At 44.7% G+C, this 12,060-nt stretch overlaps 1 long non-coding RNA gene across 3 annotated transcripts; it reads right to left on the bottom strand.

Moving 5' to 3' along the window:
• Nucleotides 1–1,961: 1,961 nt before the first annotated feature.
• Nucleotides 1,962–10,182, bottom strand: LOC112948364. 3 transcript variants are annotated; one of them, XR_003249603.1, is made up of 5 exons: nucleotides 9,388–10,182; nucleotides 7,404–7,506; nucleotides 6,504–6,720; nucleotides 3,540–5,043; nucleotides 1,962–2,948 (listed from the first exon to the last, which is right to left on the bottom strand). It is a non-coding gene; the product is annotated as an uncharacterized LOC112948364 (long non-coding RNA). The 3 variants fall into 3 exon arrangements; XR_003249604.1 differs by having other exon boundaries at nucleotides 6,504–6,705; XR_003249605.1 differs by having other exon boundaries at nucleotides 7,404–7,501.
• Between the last annotated feature and the right edge of the window lie 1,878 nt (nucleotides 10,183–12,060).

Raw genomic sequence — 12,060 nt, 5'->3', positions numbered from 1 at the left:
TTCATCATTCATGTTTATTCCAAGTGCCAGTGCAAAACATCATTTATTCTTCAAKTAGGGGCAAATGGTACCATAAATTAGATATATCTAATCTTGTAAGGATTTAAGTTAATATTGTCCTGGTAAAGCTTCATTYGTTTATTTGGTCAAATAATGAAAAAAAAGTGACAGACCCATTGAGGAACATCTGGTTGTGACATTTTAATTATTACTCAGGTATTTTATAACAGCTTTCAATGTACCTGTGGGTACTCACCTACGTCCTGTGGCAAACAGGGAATATTTGGTTCCTCAGACGTACATGATCAAGCTGTTCATCCCAAACTCCATCAGCTGGTGCCGGTCTAATATCCAGCTTAGCTGGATGAGGACGTACACAGCTCGCTGCACTGTTCTCCTGAGAAGCACTCCATCCATAACAGCCCRTAGGATAAAGAGAGCACCATTCATTCACGTATACATGAGTACTTTTTAATGCGAGGGGAATGTGTTAGTTTATTTATAACTCGTAATTATTAAGCCCAAAGCCAAACAGCGCTGCAGGGACTCTGCCAAAAGCAGCGCCGGGTGCGACCGCAAGGCTCGAGCGCGAACCCATCGGGCCCATCTGCGACACGGGGAGATGCCTCCAACGGAGGCCGGTGGAAAAATCAGGCTGCAAAAAAGCAGCCGGAAAAATCAGGCTGCAAAAAAGCAGCCGGAAAAATCAGGCTGCAAAAAAGCAGCCGGAAAAATCAGGCTGCAAAAAAGCAGCCAGAAAAATCAGGCTGCAAAAAAGCAGCCGGAGCGGCTGGAAACTGCAGCCCCAAGCTCAGTCTTCCTCGGAGCAGGGAGGAAGGGCGGCCGGGAGCAAGCGGGGCAGGAAACGGGAACGCGATCCCGGGAGGATCCTGCTGCGTCCGCAGGGCTGGTGCCGGTTTGATGGGACAGAGCCACCCGTGTGCTTAGTGAACGGGGCACAAACCTTCCATCCCGGCCTGCACAAGGCACGACAGGGAATACAAATGGGATTTCCTCCATGAAGTTTGCTTGGGTCGGGCTACGTCTGCGTTGCATGCACGCACTACACACACAGTGCATTGTACATGTTTACTTTGCAGGTCCTGGGGGAGAAGATAGGCTTTCAGGAGTTCAAAACTGTCTAAATCCAACCGTAAATGCACAGTAGCACCAAGGCCAAGCAACTAATCAGAGAAACTTTTARCTTTAAGTCGTAGGGAAAAAAGGAGGCCCAAGATATGAAGGATACTGAATACTAATTGCATCCATGTGGGACCAGGAAAAACCTTCTCCTCATTAGAGAATGTCTGAATTCTCTGGTCACACATAAATAAATAGATATGTTTCCAAGTTCCCTCATTAACTTTATCTTTATGCATTTAGCATTCCTGAAATTACACTGCGGAGCCAAAAGAAATATTTTTTAGAGACAATCAGCACAACATATAAGCAGCAATGTGAACTCGATACATGGGCTTAAATCTGATGTTTTCTTGCTGTATAATTTTCTTTTTTAGAGGGAAAAAAACATTGTCATGTCATAACACAAAGAAAAAACACAAAGCTAAATTGTGAAAGAACAAAAGAGATGGTTTCTTTTTTAAAGAAATATTTCTTCTGTRATCTGTAGATAGGTTTATTCTAATGGACAGGTCCATTGGACTCTCTACAGAAATTTTTCTTTTCTGAAGTTCTGATTGACTTCAGAAGAACAGATCCTTTATAAAAGAGGAAACAAGGGAATGATTTTCCCAATGCAGCACCTTAATAAAGAAATCCCAGCATTTTGCAGCACCCTATCCAGTGCCTCAAGGCAGTGCAACCACTTCCAACGTGCTCCTGTAACACCCCCTTCCCAGCCCTCCAGATAATGAATGATAAGGAATCATAGATAATGAATCTGCTCCACCAGTGCCATGCTGCCTTCCTCACCTCCCAGCCACGTATTTGGAAGTATTTAAAAGTCTGCAAAGGTTTCGGAGTTTCTTTTGGGTGACTGATGGCAATCTTGAAGAATCTGCTTAGATCAAATTTGGGAAGAAGGCTGAGTGCAACTTGCCTAGCGAAAAATGCAAGAGATCAGAAAATCTTATTAAGCCCTTCCCAGCAACACAAAAGGATAGTTTGGAGATAAAAAATGTATATAAAATGAAATACAACAATAAGATCCCATCTTCTGCATAAMGGAGCCATGCAAGGCTCCCTCGCAGCTATGAGGCACCTCATACATCAGAACAACACGAGTATCAGCGTGCATTTTATAGCTGATTTTATGATGTGATCAATTATGTCTATTTTACTATCCACATCATTTGAAAAATGCACTACAGTAAGGCTCAAAAACTAGAGRTGTGCACCAAAGGGAAAAGGTCCAAGTCGATATTAAACCTTGACGTTTAAAGATTGCGTTACAGGAGCTGCTCAGTCTAAAAAAGCTTAAAATTATTTCCTAATTCTCCAGTTTTCTGAGATRCAGACAGTACAAAACAGTAAGCATTTCCCAGCTAAAGCCTCCACAGCTAATCAGCAACCAAAAGCTAGAAATGGAGTCACAAAATTAACTATTATAAAAAAAAATTTCCATTCTATGCAAACATGTAGTTGCCAAAATGTGGGCACAATTTTTTACAACACAACACAAAAAAGCTTCTGGCTTTCTCCAATACTCCACAAGGCTCTGTAATACCTCCACGTGGACGTAATAAATGAGATGCTACAACTCCTTCAGCCAAAACCTTATTTATAGAACAGCATCCGCATGAGAAATGACATCTGGAGCTAAGGCTGAGGCCACAAAAGAAAATAAATCTGACCTTTGAAGTCACAGAGCTTCCCTCACACGATCTGYTCTCTGGGAAGTGATGTTTCGCAGAGACCTGTGCTTTCAGCAGCACAGAATTTTCTAATTTCACGGTTTAGATGAACAATCTTAGCGATGAAAACTTAATCTGAGAAGAGGGCAGAAAAAAATACAGCTATTTTGCTACTCAAACAAATGGACAATTTGAAAACTCAAGGATAAAAAAAAAAAAGTATTCCAAAAAAAGTACGTTGGATAAATCCTACAATCAAGGGAAGTGCCAGTGGCCTGGAAATTATGTGAACTTTGGTGGCAGCTGCAAGGGCCTTCTGTGCTTTGCAAGGGTCCAATGCCAGCATGGAGCTTCCCGCTGCATTTTTGGGGCTGAAACAGCCCCAAGGCTCTTATCACATTGGGAAGATTATATGGAAACCAGCACTGGTTTTTTGGCTTATCTGACAAGTCAGCAGAACCAGCAAAGAGAAAGAGCTGCTTTGGGTCAGTTGATTACTTTGTGATTTACTTCTAAATATGTTAAAAGAATCAAATAACATTTGACCAATCTCCCCTGGCAAGGGGTGGCTACTGAATGGTTAAATAGGATAGGCTGAAATATGTGGAATTATTTCCTTATTTAAATACATATTCATTAAAAAAATATATTCACAGTTTCCATTAAAATTTCATTATTGCAATGGGACCAAGAGTGTCCAAAAGGTGTTTAAAATAAGTTTTCTACCTGCTGGAGAGTCTCAGAAAGTTTGATCAAGAGGAATCAGCACATTATGGGCAGGATCTTCTCGGGTCAGTGATGACTAAGGCCGGGATTTTAGCTGGGACAAGAAGGCAGGGCTGATGTTGCCCGAGGAAAAACAGCCACTGAGTATTTATATCTAAAGAAAGGTGGGAATAGCATCCAGGAGACATTAGGAACAACTGACAAGAAAAAAAAAGCAATCCGTGGATACCAAAAAAGGTGCAACCTGCCCAGAAACGTGGCTCTGAGGATGGCGAGACCGAGCGCTGCTCCCGGCGCTCCGGAGTCGATTCTCGGCTGCAGAATAAATCCTCTAGAGGGAGGCAGAAAATTGGATAAGAGATATTGTCCCGTTCAGTCCAACTGCACCAAGAGACCACGGAGCTGCAAGGCAGAACAGCAAATAGAGACGTCCCTGGCACCAAACGTGGGCTAGCTGGGCACCTTAGTGCCACGGCCAGGCGCTGGCAGGGCACGCGGYACAGAAAAGGGACAAATCTCACACCGCAGCACTTCTGAGACCTCTTTTTCACCGTTTCGGAGGTTTTTGGCAATAAATCCCCAGGGATCCGAAAGGGCTGGAGGGATGAAGGGCGGCAGGGACCGCGGGACGGAGCGCGGGCGGATGCCGGGCTGGAGCCGCCTGCATCAGCACTTCCCGGGCCCTGCTCAGCCAGGGGATAGACCAGCACAGTAAATATTTAATTAGAGCGAGCTACGGCCAACGTAGCATCGCTGCTTGTTTATGGGGGCATTTTAAGCTGTTTTAGATCGAAAAGTGAATTTAGCCCCCTTAAAAATTACAGCCATTGTAAATCACTTGCGGAAAAAATGCAGTCKCAGTTTTTTTGTTCCTGAAAAAGTTACGAACAATTTAATTATAGCCAGAATTTATTACCCACGTTTTGATGGGGCACTTTTAACCTATTGCAAAATTTATGCCTGTGATTTCACTAATGCGTCTTTAGCTATTTAACTTTATGTATGTGGGATGTCCCACAAAAAACAGTGGAAACAGATGAGTGTTAAAATGGGATTTCTGTTCCAGGAGAAATGTCTAATATTTCTCTTTCTCTATTTTTTCTTTCTTTTTTTTTTTTTCTTTTTTAAATCAGGATCATGCTGAAAAGTTGATATTGCAAAACTACCAGAACAGAGAACAGATGGGAAAATGAAAGTTCCACTTTAGATTCTTCAAAATGGATTTTTTTCCCCCACTTTGATGTCTGTGTTTCAAGACAAGCGCAGAAACCAGCGGGCCCCAAACTGGTGCCCGGGGCACCCGAGGCCCCGCTGCTCCGGGGTGGCCTCGTGCTGGACCCTTCCTGGCAGCAGATTTGGGAAGAGTTGTCAAATATCCGCTGGGAGCCCCAAAACAACCTCCTGCCTCCAGCGCCGCATCCTCATGGATGGGAACTCCTCGGAATGGCCAGGATCCAAAGGCAGCTCCCTGTGTGGCTGGCGGAGCTTGTTCCCAACACGGCACCTGGATGAGAAGGGGAAATAGGAACCAATTTGAAAACACTGAAACAAACAGTGACATGAGAAGCCTCAAAGTCAAGCAAGACCTTTTGGGCAATCAAACATAAAACTGAAATAGGGGACGCAAAACAAAACGTGATTTCAATTTTTGAAGATTCTGTAGTTTTCTCAAGCTTTACTGAAAAACCAACACGATCACATAAAAATTAAAAACACTGATGACATGAGGGGAAGTTTCTATACAAGTATYTGGACATCCTCTAGGAGGGTTTCTMTTAGAAACCAGGGAGAACTTGGGTCCCAAGAGGTTCTTGCCACCAGAARAGCTGCAGTGAATACGGCATCCACTCCAGAGAAAAGACTTTGCATTTTTTACTGCTTTCCTCAACCAGCAAAATTTCTTCTCACTGAGAAAAGAGCGCTGGCAGTTTGGTTGTGGCATACCTATTTTTCCGTGCAGCTAAAATGCACGTTTTTTGTTAAAACTAGCTAAGGCCAGGCCTTAGAGCCAAGCATCCTGCAGGAGACGCAGGGGGGTGACGGGGAGCGCTCCCAGGGGACTCCCAGGACTAGGTGGCAGCACTTGCTCTGCTTTCCCGGAGCCGGGAATCACATGGAAAGCCGTGGGACGTGCGGAGCGTGCAGCCAGCCGGGAGCTCGGGAAGGAACCATGGCAGCAGCAGGGAAGCAGGGAAGCTGCTAAGGAGCCGGGGCTCTGATCCCTGCTCTTTGGGCACACTCCGGATGCGCATCGGGAAAGAGCCACCACCAGAACTCTGGGAAAGAGCCCGGATTCACGGAATGCTCCCAGAAAAAGCCCTGTCTCCCCATGGCTTTTGCACGTTGATCTGGGGAGCGCCCAGCTATCAAAATGATAAGCAAGGCAAGAGAAYGGTCAGGTTCCTCTGCAAGACGATGCATCTTGCAGCACATCTCCTACCTTTGCAAGATGCAATATTAGTAAAAGTAATCCTGAGTCCAGGTACAGATTTTGTACCAATTCAATAAGCACATTTGTTTGGAAACAAGCAGAGTTAGTTCAGTAAAACTTGCTGTTTTATACAGTGTAATCATACTGGTATAAACAAGTCCCCATCCCCATTATTTTAAAACCTTATGGTCTGCACCTTAATCAACACTAGTGCTATTAAACAAAGAATTATCTTCAGACCCGTGTATATATTAAAACATCTGAAGGAAAATTAGGCAAATAGCAGCTTTTTGTTTAGAAGCCCAGCTCAATTTCAACAGAAGAGCAGTGCCACTTTCTTCCAGTCCCACCTGTTCTGCCAGAGCCTCCACCCCAGTAAACTTGCTCGGCGAGATACTGAGCGACAACCTGTTTCCCCAGTGCAAGACCAGTCAAAAACCACTTCATCATCAGAACATTTGCTGGCAGGATGTTCCTGAGAGGGTTTTGCAGCCTGCTGAGGTGTCCGGGAGCTGATTAATGTCTCCACATACCTGATCTCTGCTCGTGTCCCTTCCCGGCGACAGGAGGCCACAAGTCACATCTGGGGATATCTCTATGCTCATCACTCAGGCTGCCCGCTCGCTCTCTTCCTTCTTCCTGCTCTTATTGGAGGGCTCTGGCTAGTTATCCTTGTCGTTCCCAAATCCTTTTGCACTAGGGTCTGCCAACAAGCAGGCTCTGGGGAATGCTAAGCTGTGTAAAAAGCAGCTGTGAATCATATTAAATCATATTAATTTGCATTTTCCAATAACATCATGAAATAGACCGTTTCTGCTCAGAAAAAAAAGTGCACTTTCAAATCACACAGCACCAGTTTAAAAAAAAAAAAAATCAGTGCAAAAACCTTAGGAGCATATTTATGTAAAATAAAATTAATGTTATAATGTAAAAACAGCTGGATTTTTATTCCATCTAGATTTCATAGCATATGAACTCCTCTTGTCCCAACAAGGGACAACTTGTGGTCCCAGCTTGTGCACACTAATCCCGCGTATCCCGTSCTCTGTGCACACAGGCCCAAGGGAAAAGACAAAATAAAGTCTGCTTTGGGTTTCGTGTTTACTGAAGGCACGCCAGATTAACAAGCCCAGTTTCTGGAAATCCAGAGATGGAGAATTCCAAAGCCAGAAACATAAGATAAGACCCTGGAAACCACAGTGGACACGACCAGAAAACTCCAACAAAGCCCTGCTGTAAGGCGTTGTGTCCTGGGCAATAAGATAAATCTCTTTAATGACACAAATGACATTCACCAGGAAGTCACAGTCATCCACACAAAGAGAAGACTATTTTGCTGTAGTTTTTGGAATATCTCACTATGTATATTAGGCAATGGCTTCATTTCAGGGCTAATTTACAGTTATGCTGACGGCCGAGTCGAATACACTTACTTGAAGCAAGAGCAAATAGGGTGGATAAAAAGCAGGCTAGAAGTTCAGAGCTGTTGTTTGAAGGGGAAGTTGTTGTCCAGAGACACATCCTCTTTCTCCTACCCTGGAATAAAAAGCACAAACTTTTACTCCTTGCTAATAACGAGCACATAAAAAGCAGGAATTACTATGATTATACCAAAAACCTTTGTCTTGTAAGAGAAGCTGCTGCTAGCTGAACCCAGAGGCAGCCGTAGCATCAGCTTCACCAGGGATGACACCAGCTTCTGCTCGCTCCTGGCCACTGTCGGGCACCCTGATAATCTGGGTGATGAAATGAACAGTGTCAGGGCTCAACAACCACCAGGCAGCCGGCTCTGCCTGCCCTGCCCAAGCATTTTCCAAGGGTYTCCCTCACGACAGCAGCCTGTGCTCATCTGAACACCAGGTCTCATCCTGGAATGAGTCTCGTTACTGGCACAGGAGGAGATGAATGTGTTGATTCTTTCTCCAAAACGTTATTTTGCTCACTGGTCTTCACTTACAAGTCTACTACCCGTGGGGAYGAGAGGGTCAAGCTTTGGCCATGGCAATCCCAAGGATGCGGATCCTTCTCMTCCTGCTCCACTTTCCCCTGGAAGGCTCATTCCAGTTCTCCCCCTGCAATGATGTGGCATCCATCCACGTGCAAACCTGGACTTGCTTTTCCTCATCCTCCCGTTRTCTCCCCATAAGGTGGAAATCCCTAAAAGATGCAGGCCCAGGAGAGCAGCACAGGACTATTGTCCTGTGCTAATGTGACTTTCACACTAGCCTACTGAAAGGAACCAAATTACACGGCAAATGGCAGCCCATTGAGAACTGATTTGTCAAGAGGAGGCTCATCCGGATCAAGACTTTTCATCCCTTTTTTGCATTTTGCAGGGATCTGAGAGAGCAGATGCTCCGAGAGCCACCAGACGGAAACTGCCCCTTACAAAAGGACAGGAATGATCCACAAAACCCTCCGGAGCTGAGAGGGACTCGCCTGGGTCATRGCCTCAGGGAAATAAAAGGAATCCAACTTGCCTGAACACAGAGGCATCCAAAGGCATCCAAGGGGACAGCACCACCAAGGATACCAAGAGCCTTTATCGCTTCAATTCCCCCCAAAAATATGCTGTAAATCTGAGGTTTGCACATTCTGATACAGGGGACTTCTGCCAAAGCAGGGTGGCACCCCAAGAACAGGCAGAGGGACCACGGGTTCAGGTGAACACAACTSATAGCTGGCACCCAAAAATGGGTGCACCAGCCAAGACCAAAGGCGAGTGCCCAAATTTTTTAGTCTAGATGTTTCTGGTTATTGAGACTTAGCTCCATGACTATAAAGTGAACACGCAGAGAAATTGTTATTCAAATAGCGTCACTTTTTGCTCAAATCCATTCCCCAGTCGTAGCTTTCAGGCCCCACACGTTTCCGTCTCATCAGAGATGCTGAGCACTGTATTTACAGAAGGAAGGTGGAAATTTGGAACAATTTGATGATTAAATCAAAGGGAAGATGTTTTGCTAGGGACAGTAAAAATCCAACTTAATTGGGGACCTGCACTCTTCATTTTAGAGGAAAAAAATAGCTAGTAATGTATCAAAAGCCCTCTTTACCTCCCAGAAAAAAAAACCCATAGATTATTTATATTCATGATAGTAAGTATTAGTTTCTTTGYACTAGGATGTTTCTTGCTGCTACTCACCTCCAGGAATCTGCTTGTAGAGGTGGGCTTTTTGGTACATACACATACCTTTGAGCCATGACCATATACATCTGAGTGTTTTGAAAGCTCACAAACACACTAATTAACAAAAAGTGCTCCGATTATGATATGTGGCTATATTAGTAAGCCAAACTTGTGGGTGAATTAGGGGTGCAGTAGAACAAGTACAGGTGTCTGCACGCACAAAAGGCACGCAGAGCCACGAGACCCCGGGCTCGGTCACCCACAAAGTTAAGGGGTTTTTCCCCTACCTTTGGTCTCGGTTTGTTCCCGCTGCCTCTTGCTCTGTCACTGGGCACACTCCAGCTGGTTCTGTCCCCATCCTCTTGCCCACGGTGACAAATCCACACTGAGGACCAATCCGGGCTTCCAGCTTCACCCAGAGCACAGGAACGCCGAGACCCTTCGGGCAGTTATCATCTGAGGAGCTCAACCCTGCAACGAGTGACACCACAAAAAGYGTTAAATCATCAAAACTTTATTCCCCCCAGCAGCATGAGATCAATAGTGAGCTTTGCACATCTGATTAAGCAGCTGATCTGCTTCTAGGTTAGCTAGGGATTTGTAATCCTGTCTGTGCAAGGCTGAGCTCCAGCACACGAGAGGGAGGGCTGTGAATATGTGGAGCCCATTCGATTAAATTGGTTATTTTTCTAAGAGCATTTAGGCAAAAGGAAAGTGCTTCCATTTACCCAGCCCTAAGTTTAGCTCAAAAAGAGGAATATCTGATCTATATGAGGAAAAAGCAAGCCAAATCATGCTTGTGTGTCATGTATACAAGTGTCTGTATGCATATAAAATAAACATAGGTTAATAGTTATGTAAGTTCACTTATACCTAAACACAGCTTACCAGGTAGATGACCTAACCAGATGTTTTATTCTGAAGTAAACTTTATGCTCTGCAGTTGAGATATCCRTTTGAAATATTCAGTATTTAATAGCTACCACTCAGCATTGGATTTTTAATTTCCAATATGAAAAAAGCAAGTAACATTTCTTTTTATTTTCCAATATCCAGAACAGTAGTACTGCACTCAATAGGGATAGCGATCAATAGCGAGGAATCTTTCCTGTCTTTTCTATGTGGATCTGGTCTGTCTCTGCTATCGTTTTTTCCAGCTTGAAAGCCCTTGCGAGATTTGCTGTGTGTACCCCGGCAGCTTCCCCTTGCCCATCGCAGCATCCTTGGATACTGTGTGCACAGAGGAGGGATTCCAGCCTGACCTGCAGGCCTCCAGCTCCCACTCTGCCACGCTTGCATTGCTTTATGTTGGCTTTAGGGTTCAGGTCTCAGCAGTGAAACAAATTCCTGGTATCGGAAATGAGACCCGGGTCAAAATAGATCAGAAAAGTGAATACGGTTGTAATTATCCTTACTAGCAAGAAAAAGTGAGTTTAGGGAAGAACAATGAAGATTATCTTGTAATGGATTTCATGGAGGATGAAAGAGCTTCACTTGACATTCACAAAAAAAAAAAAGTTGAAAAGGGATAAAATTTCTCCTTCTGCATACACAAGAAGAAGCATCATTTAACCTAATAGGCAATGATAGTGCAAGGATATATCCAAAGCACCGTGAAAAGATTAGTGAAAATAGTGGCTTCTCTCCAGCCGAGGCTTTTGAGCAGTCCCAGGATCTTCTCCATTTCTAGCTCAAGCCAGAGCCGCAAGCTCCTTGTAGCTCCTCACCACACTTCCCTCTAGGCAAAATTTTGCACTGACATATCGCCTACCCAGAGCAAAACTCTTGTTTGGGGTAAAAAATAAATAAAACAAAATAAACCAACAGCAGCTACTTTCTATTACTGCTATTTCAAGCACTTAAGTACTGGACTGAAAGAATAAGCTAGAGGGTAAAGCTGAAGAACAGAATCTACAGGCTGTTCTGAACAGCAAGGACAAGAAGATAGTGGAACAAACTCCGGGAGAGCAGAAACTCCCGCACCAGAGGCCTCCAAGAACAGCCGGCACATCCAATAGGAAGCATGGAAGTGCAGCCGGCCGTGCAGGGGGGCACGGACCAGATGACTTTCCATACTTGGGATGCAGGGCTCCATTTCTGCATGTTCTATCACAAACTGCATGGCAGAAGTGCATGTTCTACCACGTGTCTAATGCCAAATCCTGGGATAAACGTAAGTTACAAGAGTAGAACTGACAGATAAGGAGACCCAAGGAAAGAGGGAGAGAGCACTGACGGTCCCAAAGGCACAACAGCAATTGGTTGTTGGGACTTTTTTTGGCCATTGGAGAAAGGCAGGAGAAGGAGCTGTTTACGGAAGCTCCTCTTGCAGCAGAGGCCAGAACACGACAGGGAGCAATAGAGGCTGGGAGCAACAGGGCTGTACAGGGTGTGAGGCAAGGAGAAATACTTCCCATTTAAAGCACGAGGCCAGGGCACCAAAAAAGGGACGAGAAGTCTAACCGCTGCCTTGCACAACGCCCTGTGCAGCACTGCTCTGCACAGACGTGACACACGGCGACATTTGCCAAACCTATAGAAATGCATAGCCAAGTGGGCGATCAACCAGGCGGTGAGAGGCCACAAGCTCCACACGCGTGGATGGGTGAAGGTCTCATTTTGGGGAGCTCGCATAGAAAGAAAAGGGGAGTTTAGACAGCCCTACTTACGATTACAGTGCGGCTTGTTTCAAAGATGAAGACGATTTGAATTTACATGATAAGCCAATAAAGCTGCTTTATCTGCTGTGACCAAGATATCAYTGATCAAGGAACATTGGCAGAAGATGAGGCCCTCGATTTAACTGTGTGATGCATGAACTGATGCTCAATTCCCATAGACAACATCAGAAAGATGATGTGAGATTTTAAATTGAAGCAGAAAACAGAACCAGGTAGGAACTGAACTACTGGTTTACTAGTTTTGTGCTTATGCAAAATGAGGAACAGAGGAAGTAAGAG

Source organism: Nothoprocta perdicaria, unplaced genomic scaffold (assembly GCF_003342845.1).
Source record: "Nothoprocta perdicaria isolate Ctin4 unplaced genomic scaffold, notPer1 scaffold_26, whole genome shotgun sequence".
NCBI classification, from domain to species: domain Eukaryota; kingdom Metazoa; phylum Chordata; class Aves; order Tinamiformes; family Tinamidae; genus Nothoprocta; species Nothoprocta perdicaria.
This window is presented reverse-complemented; position numbering and strand designations above follow the sequence as displayed.